We start from the raw sequence: 7,988 nt of genomic DNA, 5'->3' as shown, positions 1-7,988 counted from the left end.
ACAAGAATATAAACTCAGAAGGCTTTAAAAAATCCTAAGAAATCAAGGTGACATGATGGTGACACTTTTCTGTTGGTTTAAGGTACAGACACACTGTCCAACAGAAATGAAAGATATTGGCACATTATTGTAAACATGGCACACAGAGTTTTTGGTATAAAATGTGAACACCACCCTGAGGGCAGACAGAATGCCATGGCCGACCTGCTGGACAGAGCTCAGCAGGGCAGAGAGAGAATGTGATAGATAAGGGAAAACAAACAACCTTGAGAAGCTGATCCTACGCATTCCAGACTTCTTCTTTGGCTGCATGGGCTGGGAGAACAAGGACTTTTACACTCTTGGGGTCACAGAGACACCACAGACCCAAGAACCCTCCACCATTAATTTGGCTGAACATGCCCAGGTGGGGTCTGTGTGCCCACCAGGCTGCAAATGTACCTCAGCTGTGGTGCACTGAGGGGAATCTCTCCAGGTCTCCTGTCTTCTCACTGCCAAGCCCAGCCATTTCCTCAGGGGCTGCACATCACCAAAAGATTTTAATGTACAGGTCCTTCTCTGAGTCCTCTAGCACTGTTTGGGAGGTAATTTTTATGAAATGTTATTACTTCTTGAAAATACCAATATGAAAGTATATAAAAAAATAAATTAGATAACTCTCAAACAGTTGGTGAAAAAGGATAATTAAAAAAAATGTTTAATATGGTTGCTTATACAAAGCAAAACTGGGAAGTCTGTGTGCAAGAAATTCTAAATAGATGTGTACATGTAAAGAGAAAAACATAAACCAACTGGTTTTCTTTGCTTTGCGATAAAGATTTAAAAGGACAGTATACAGCCTGGAAAACAAATTATTTTTCAGCCCTGGTAATAATGTTTCTGTAATATTGTTAGTAATCAAATTAGGCCTGCTAACAAAGCTAGGGCAGAGTCTCCCACAGTGATTTAACTCCACAGTGCTTGTATGGAACAGGATGTGGAGAATTTACCAAAGACCAAAAAGAGTCCTTGGAGGTGGAAGTGCTGCAGTTCAGGTCCTTTCCCTCTCCCTGTGTGCTCCAGCACTGGTTTCTGCCATCTCTGCCTGGCAAGAGATTTTCTAAAGGTAGCATTTGGAATGTAGTATTGATTTCCATCTGGCATAGAAAATGCCAGCTCATAAAAATTCCTTTTAGCTGACTGTCTAGCTTGGATTTACTCAATCAAGCATCATTCATCTTGATTTCTTCAATAGAAGAAAGTTTAAAACTACAGAAGGGAGATAGGAAAAACCAACCAACCAACCAACCAACCAAACCCCCCCCCCCAAAAAACAAAACAAAACAAAACAAAACAAAACAAAACAAAACAAAACAAAACCCAAAGAGGGGAAGCATCTTTATGGAGCTGACTTTATCAGTTTTACCAAGGTTTTCATTACTCATGTTCCTGTATGATGACTGGGTTTCTCTCCCAACTGATACACATAAAAAATCCACATTAGCTTTCCCATTATATCAAAATCACTAGGTTTTCCTCTGCTTACAGTAAATATAACTATAAATACCCAAAATGTATCTGTAATTTATTTGCCAAAACCTCACTGAACAATGTCAGAATCCTGGATCATACCACATTCTTTCCTTTCTGTCTCCCAAACACTGCTTTAACCCAGTTTCCTTGTATAGATTTTCATCACCTTTGTGTGTTGTCTTCCCCCTTACAACACAACATCACTGATAAAACAATTGATAAAATTGTTTTCCTCATACCAGAACAGGCCCCACAGTCTTGTGGAGTCCAGACCTGTGTGGAGATTGAGCCTGAAAGCTGCTGAATTTGGATTTCCCAAGAGGCTGCTGTGTTTTATTTACATTTCCCATTTCCTGTCAGAGTGTTTTCTGACTTTCTCTTCAGGAGAAGAACAGGAGTGTAAGGCAAGAACTAAAAGGTGCCATAAATTGTCAGCAGCTGCCAGGAGGCAGCCTTATGCTGATCTCCTGTGCCTGCAGCCAAGTTTCTCCTTCTCCATACCTGCAAACACTTCTCCCAGCTTGCCCATGGGGTTTCTTTAAACTTCTAATTGCTCCTCTTGTGCCATTCATTGCTAGGGCTCTCTTCCAAATCCCCCTCCTCTACCTGCAAGATTAAGTAGGAAGCCTCGAAGATGGATGGCCCTTCTACATGACACAATAGCTTTTTAATTTGGCACTAACCACCCTGAGAGCTGTTAAAGTGCAGGCAAGGGGAGATGTGTACAAGCTGTCCTTCCCAAAGTGTTTCTCAATCACTCCAGTCTCCTGCCCTAGACCTGTGTGCCACCCTGCTGCAGACAGTATGGAGATGCACTTTCAACCTGTCTTATCCTTTCAGTGTCAACATCCAGAAACAATTTTTAACCTGTAGGTCTTTCCCTTCCCCCTACAGAAGAGACTAGAATGGGGGGTGGGGAGCCCCACAGCTTAACTATTTGACTTGCATCATTGCAGCAATCTCAGTGGGAGCTCTTTGATCAAAAATTTAACAGCTTCATGTTCCTATATTTCCAACACAGGTACTGGAAAGACATTGTTAAATAATGTGCCTGCATTTCCCACGGTTTCTTCTGAAGTCTTTAATCAATAAAATGTTCTTTAGATCAATACAGATGTTATTTCACTGCTTGGAGCCATTTGTAAGTATATGATGGAGGTAGTTACAGCCCAGGCAGTGCATGGTAAGGATAGCTCTGGGGCACAAGGCACTTATAGCTCCACTCCAACACAGCAGGTGTCAACATAAAATTGGACACACCGGCATAAAATCACAACATCCTCTCTGCCAAGCAACTCCAGATAAGCTGCACTGGGGGAATGAGGGTTGAGTGTATTTAAAACACTGTTTTGTTCCCTATCAACAATGTCAGCAAAAGTGTTTTGCAGATTTATGTTGATTATTGTATCAGTAAACTGTGACAAAATCCCTTGCTGAAAGAATGTCTGTAAAATGTGTCTGGTGCCTTGGTAATGGAAAATCTAGAGGATAATTCTAATTCTGCCAGCTCATTTAAAACTAGATGAGTTTTAAGCTGCATGTCATGGGTGGAAAGTTTGGACATTGCTGATGGTGAGAGACTGTTGTCACAGTAATGTTGGTGCAAATAACACTTCAAGTGTTGCTGAATGAAGGCTGGAAGATATTAGACCTGGTTTATAATGATTTTAAAATTCTGGGATACAGCTTGTGCCTTCAAAGCATTACACAAACTCTGAATAATTAAGCATTTGGGTTAGCAAAGTAGATATTTTGAAATGAAACCCCCAGGTCATGGGCAGGTTGAGCAGTTTTCCTTTCCTCTTGTGTCAGGTATAGGACTTGGAATGACATTTTGCTGGTGTTGAGCCAGCTCATGCCTGTTTTTGATCTCTGAACTCTGAGCCATGCTATAAAATCTTTGCATGCATCAACAGCAAACTAGGTGTTACAGATGGGTAGTGAGATGGATGGCTCTCACAGTGAAGGGGTGAGCATTACGTGTGTGTTAAGAGAAGTTTTGTAGCTGTGTGGTTGTGTTACTGCAGTGTGTCCTCCCCCTTGCATTGCTATCATGGGATGGCCTTGGCACTCGGGGCATTTGGGAGGCTTGGCTCGTTACTATGGCAACACCTGACCCCAAATCAAGGTGTGAGAAAGTGATCTGCACCCCTGGGCAGCAAGGAAGGAGCCACTGACAGGACTTCAGGAGGGGCTAGAGGTATAAAAGGTGGAGCATCCATTTTGTGGATGAGCACGTGGCTGGTAGTCACAGGGGCTCCCAAGAACCGTAATTGTTCCTTATTCAGTCCTTTTGTTGTATTTTTTGTTAAGGTTTAAAAAACCTTTAAAATTATAAAAGGTGAGCAGTTGTTTCTCACATAGGGGCCACATTGTCATAGCATCTGAAAAGTTCTCAAATGTGGCTGCCAGGCATAAGTGTGATGTGTGAACCCCACAGGAGAAGGGGGAGCATCATCATCATCGTCTCATAGACACAGGGGCCAGGCCAGAGGAGTCTGGGCTGCACCAGGACTGGCCTGGCCAGCTTGTGCCAGGGGCGTTTTTACAACAGTAATTAGGCGTGCCAGAGTTATGTAGGAACACTGACTGTCTTCCAAGTGCTTAATTTTGCTATCAGTTTTAATTTTCATATTAATTGCCATTAGTTACACTGATGTAATGAGCCTGGAGTGGCAGATAAAAATGACAATGGGGGTGACTGTGAATTCTGACTCCCGCTAGTGAAAGTAGCAGCTTGTTAGTGGAGGTCGGTGTGGGCTATCAGCAAACTCACAGTTAAAGCCTCAATTCAGCCTCAGTTTCAGTCTCTTCCTGTTGTGTTTTGAAACCACTGAATCCCTCAGACAAGTAATTGTTCATTTTGGTGCAAACTCCATGCATTCAGACTCAAATCTCCTGTTTTCAAACCCAATTAGGAGATGGTAATTACCTGTGGGACTTGGGGTTTTGTTTGTCTGCTGGGGCAATGCAGATATTCTGTTTGTATCTCCCCTTCTAGTTATCAATAAAACACTAGAGCAAAACAGTGTTTTCCTCTTGGTGTTTTCAGGCAGTGTTATGCCAAATGAAGGCAATATTATGAGACTGCATGTGTTTGGGAATAATCATGCAAGCTATTAGTAATCATGCTTCACTGTTCTCCAGCGCTGCTCATCCCCAGCTTTTTTGTATTTGACACACAAGTAGCTGTGCGATAATTCCCATCACTACCCCTGGAATGGTGGAGCTGAGGTCATTGGGCAGCCAGTGGTGCAGTCAGAAGATGAGTGCAATCTCTTGAGCCTCAGTACAGCTGTACTTCTGTGAGCTCAGACTTTCTGAAAAACTTGTCTATAAAGCATTCTCTACCCTGGTATAAAGCAGCCACTCCAACTCAAGGACAAGCTGAGCAGAGGAAGGATATTGCTAAGTGGCTTTTCAGCAAAGGAGACCTGCAGAACATGGAGAACACTGATTTCTTTTGAAAAGTGCACAGAAGAGAGGATTGGGAGTCTTTTGTGACTTAGTCAGCACTCAGTTGCCAACCACTCTAGTAGTGAGAAGAGATATTCTCAACTCTCAATATAATTTCCAAAGGGCAGAAAAGGCAGTTGTCAGCTCTGATCTCTGGATGAGGATTCGCTCTTCATCTTCCCCTTCATAACAGTCCCAGCCCTGGTGAGGCTGAGCGTGTTAAGGAAGAGAATTGCTTCAAATATGTGTGTGTCTTTGAAAAAAGAGAACACTTGCCATCTGGCTACCTATCCATTTGAAAATAATTTCTTCCTCAGTGTGCTGATTAACTGCTGTGATTGTCAGGAACTGTGGTAATCTTTGTCCTACAAAGAAAATTTAGCACATTTACTGCTGCTGCAAACAGTCCAGGAGTTTACAGAATTTATTAATTATAAACCCTATTCAAATTCATTAGTTTTGTTCTTTTCCTCCTCCTAAGACTTGCAGTGAGCTTGGCCTTGTGATGTGCCTGTGACAAAGGTAATTATTACTGGGACCAAAATGAACATGAATTGAGCAAGAAAGTCACACCACCAGTCCCTGGATCAGCCTAAATGTTTGAATGCCAGTTCACTGTTTTGATGCTGAAATTGGAGAATAAATAAAAACTATCAGCAAAGGATTTTGTTCAGCTGTGAGATTCCCTGTTGTCTCTGCTTTTAAGCATGCTGGAAATCAGAACAGCTGCTGTTGTCTGCTTCTGCTATTAGTCCTGCTAAGAGTCAGATTCTGACCATGAGGATGAAAGATAATAGTTCAGTATTTGGCATGGTAACTGATTCATGATGTAGGTCACTGTCCTTGCATCTGTTTTACCAGAGTCTGTGTCCCCTGGTTTTGCAAGCCAATCTGCAAACAGTACAGTGCTTTTCTTACATTAATTCTCAAAGCTGATATCAACAGAAATTAGAATTGCAGGAACACCATCCTGGAGAGAATTGTATTGCTGTGACTCCTCTCTGTCCCTTCACACTTTCCCAGCCTCAGCTGCATAGTTCAGTTGCGTACTGAGGGGCAAAGTCATCTTTGCTGTTGACCACCTCCTTTGTGCATATCATTGCCCTGAGGCTGGCTCACTTGGTCAGAGCAAGGTGATAATACTGGGGAGGTTGAGGGTTCAAGCCCTCTGTGGGATATTCACCAAGAACTGGACTTCATCCTGGGCCCCTTCCAGCTTGGAATATTCTGTGATCCTGTGTCTGAGAGGAAGGAGACCTAAATGGAATCTGTGCCAAACAGATTCTCAGGTTGCCTGAGGCACATCTGGGGTGCAGTAAATGTGCCCTTCTCCCTTGTTTTACAAGGATCATGTTAATTTTGAAGGCAAGAAGTGCAAAGCAGAGCAATACAGATACTTGACAAAAAGCTTGAAGAAATAATGCTGAAATTGGATACCTTGTCTTAAGTGAATTCCTTTAAACCAAACACTTAGTGTATATGGGTCCAGGAATTGCAGAGGAGCCCTGAACTGGGCCAGGCGATCTTTCTGGTGTGGAGTATTATCAGCTTCTTCCCTGGGGGACATTCACATGAATGAGAGGGCTCAGTTCAGATCACCTTCACTATCCAGTAATTGTCAGCCTGCCAGGTTTAAGGCTAAGCAAGTGATGGGAATTGATGACAGAAATCACACAATATGCTGAGTCTGAAGAGACCCACGAGGTTCCTTGAGTCCAGCTCCTGCCCAGCACAGCACCATCCCTCAGAGTCACACCATGGGCCCGAGTGTTGGCCAAACACTCCTGGAGCTCTGCCAGCCTTGGTGCTGTGACCCCTGCCCCGGGGAGCCCGTTCAGTGCCCAGCCACCTCTGGGGGAAGAACCCATTCCTAACCTCCAACCTTAACCTCCCCTGACACAGCTTCAGGCCATCCCCTCAGGGGCCATCGCTGTCACACAAAGCAGAGATCAGTGTCTGCCCCTCCTCTTCCCTCACCAGGGAGCTGCAGACTGCAATGAGTCCCCCTCAGTCTCCTCTTCTCCAGCTGAGCGGACCCAGTGCCCTCAGCAGCTCCTCACAGGCTTCCCCTCAAGGCCTTCCCTGTCCTCGTGGCCTCCTTTGGCCTCTCTCTAACAGCTCAAGATCTTTCTCACCCTGTGGTGCCCACAGCTGCACACAGCTCTGGAGGTGAGGCCGCCCCAGGGCAGAGCAGGACAATCCCCTCCCTGGCCCCACTGGCAATTCTGGGCTGGAGCCCCAGGGCAGGGATGGCCCTGCTGGCCCCAGGGCACGGCTGGCTCAGGTCCCACTGGCCACCAGCCAGGACCCCCAGGTCCCTTTGAGTGGTGCTGCTTTCCAGCATCTCCTTCCCCAGTCTGCACACACATCCAGGGCAGAATCCAGAACTTTCCACTGTTGAACTTCATACGGTTGGTGATTACCCAGCCCCCTACTTTGTCAGGTTATCTCCTCAGGGCCTCTCTGCCTTTGAGTTTTGTATCATCTGCAAACATAATTTGTATCTGTTCAAGTCTTGTGTCCAAATAATTTTTGAAGAGGTTGAAGAGCGCAGGTGCCGAGGATGGAGCCCTGCAGAACCCCACTGGTCACAGGCCCCCAGTCTGATGTCACCCCATTTGCTTAACCCTTTGTGCCTGACTCATGAGCTCACCCTCCCATGACCTATTTATCCATCTGTGGGATGGACATTTTGTCCAGAACTATCCTGGGAGAGATAGTATTGAAAGCTTTACTGAAATCCAAAAGAATTACATCAACTGGCTTCCCTTGATCAACCAGGTGTGTTACCTTGTCATAAAAGGAAATCAGGTTTGATAAGCAGGACTTTCATCTCATGGAGCTGTGCTGGCTGTGACTGATGGCTGCATTGTCTTTTTAGTGTTTTCAGTGCCTCCTAGAATAATCTTCTCCATAACTTTACCAGGCACTGAAGTGAGACTGACAGGCCTGTAGTTTCCAGGGTCATCTATCCTGCCCTTCTTGAAAATCAGGACAATTTTTTTCTAGCTTCCAGTCAG

General features: G+C 44.6%; 1 long non-coding RNA gene across 1 annotated transcript; it reads right to left on the bottom strand.

Annotated features, from left to right (window-relative positions):
* Positions 1-378: 378 nt before the first annotated feature.
* Positions 379-7,057, bottom strand: LOC137485587 (uncharacterized). Its single transcript, XR_011005384.1, has 4 exons — positions 6,946-7,057; positions 2,014-2,118; positions 990-1,084; positions 379-573 (listed from the first exon to the last, which is right to left on the bottom strand). It is a non-coding gene; the product is annotated as an uncharacterized lncRNA (long non-coding RNA).
* Positions 7,058-7,988: the final 931 nt, after the last annotated feature.

Source organism: Anomalospiza imberbis, chromosome 20 (genome assembly GCF_031753505.1).
Source record: "Anomalospiza imberbis isolate Cuckoo-Finch-1a 21T00152 chromosome 20, ASM3175350v1, whole genome shotgun sequence".
Classification (NCBI taxonomy): Eukaryota; Metazoa; Chordata; class Aves; order Passeriformes; family Viduidae; genus Anomalospiza; species Anomalospiza imberbis.
Note: the sequence above shows the minus strand (reverse complement) of the source record. Positions and strands in the feature narration are given on the sequence as shown.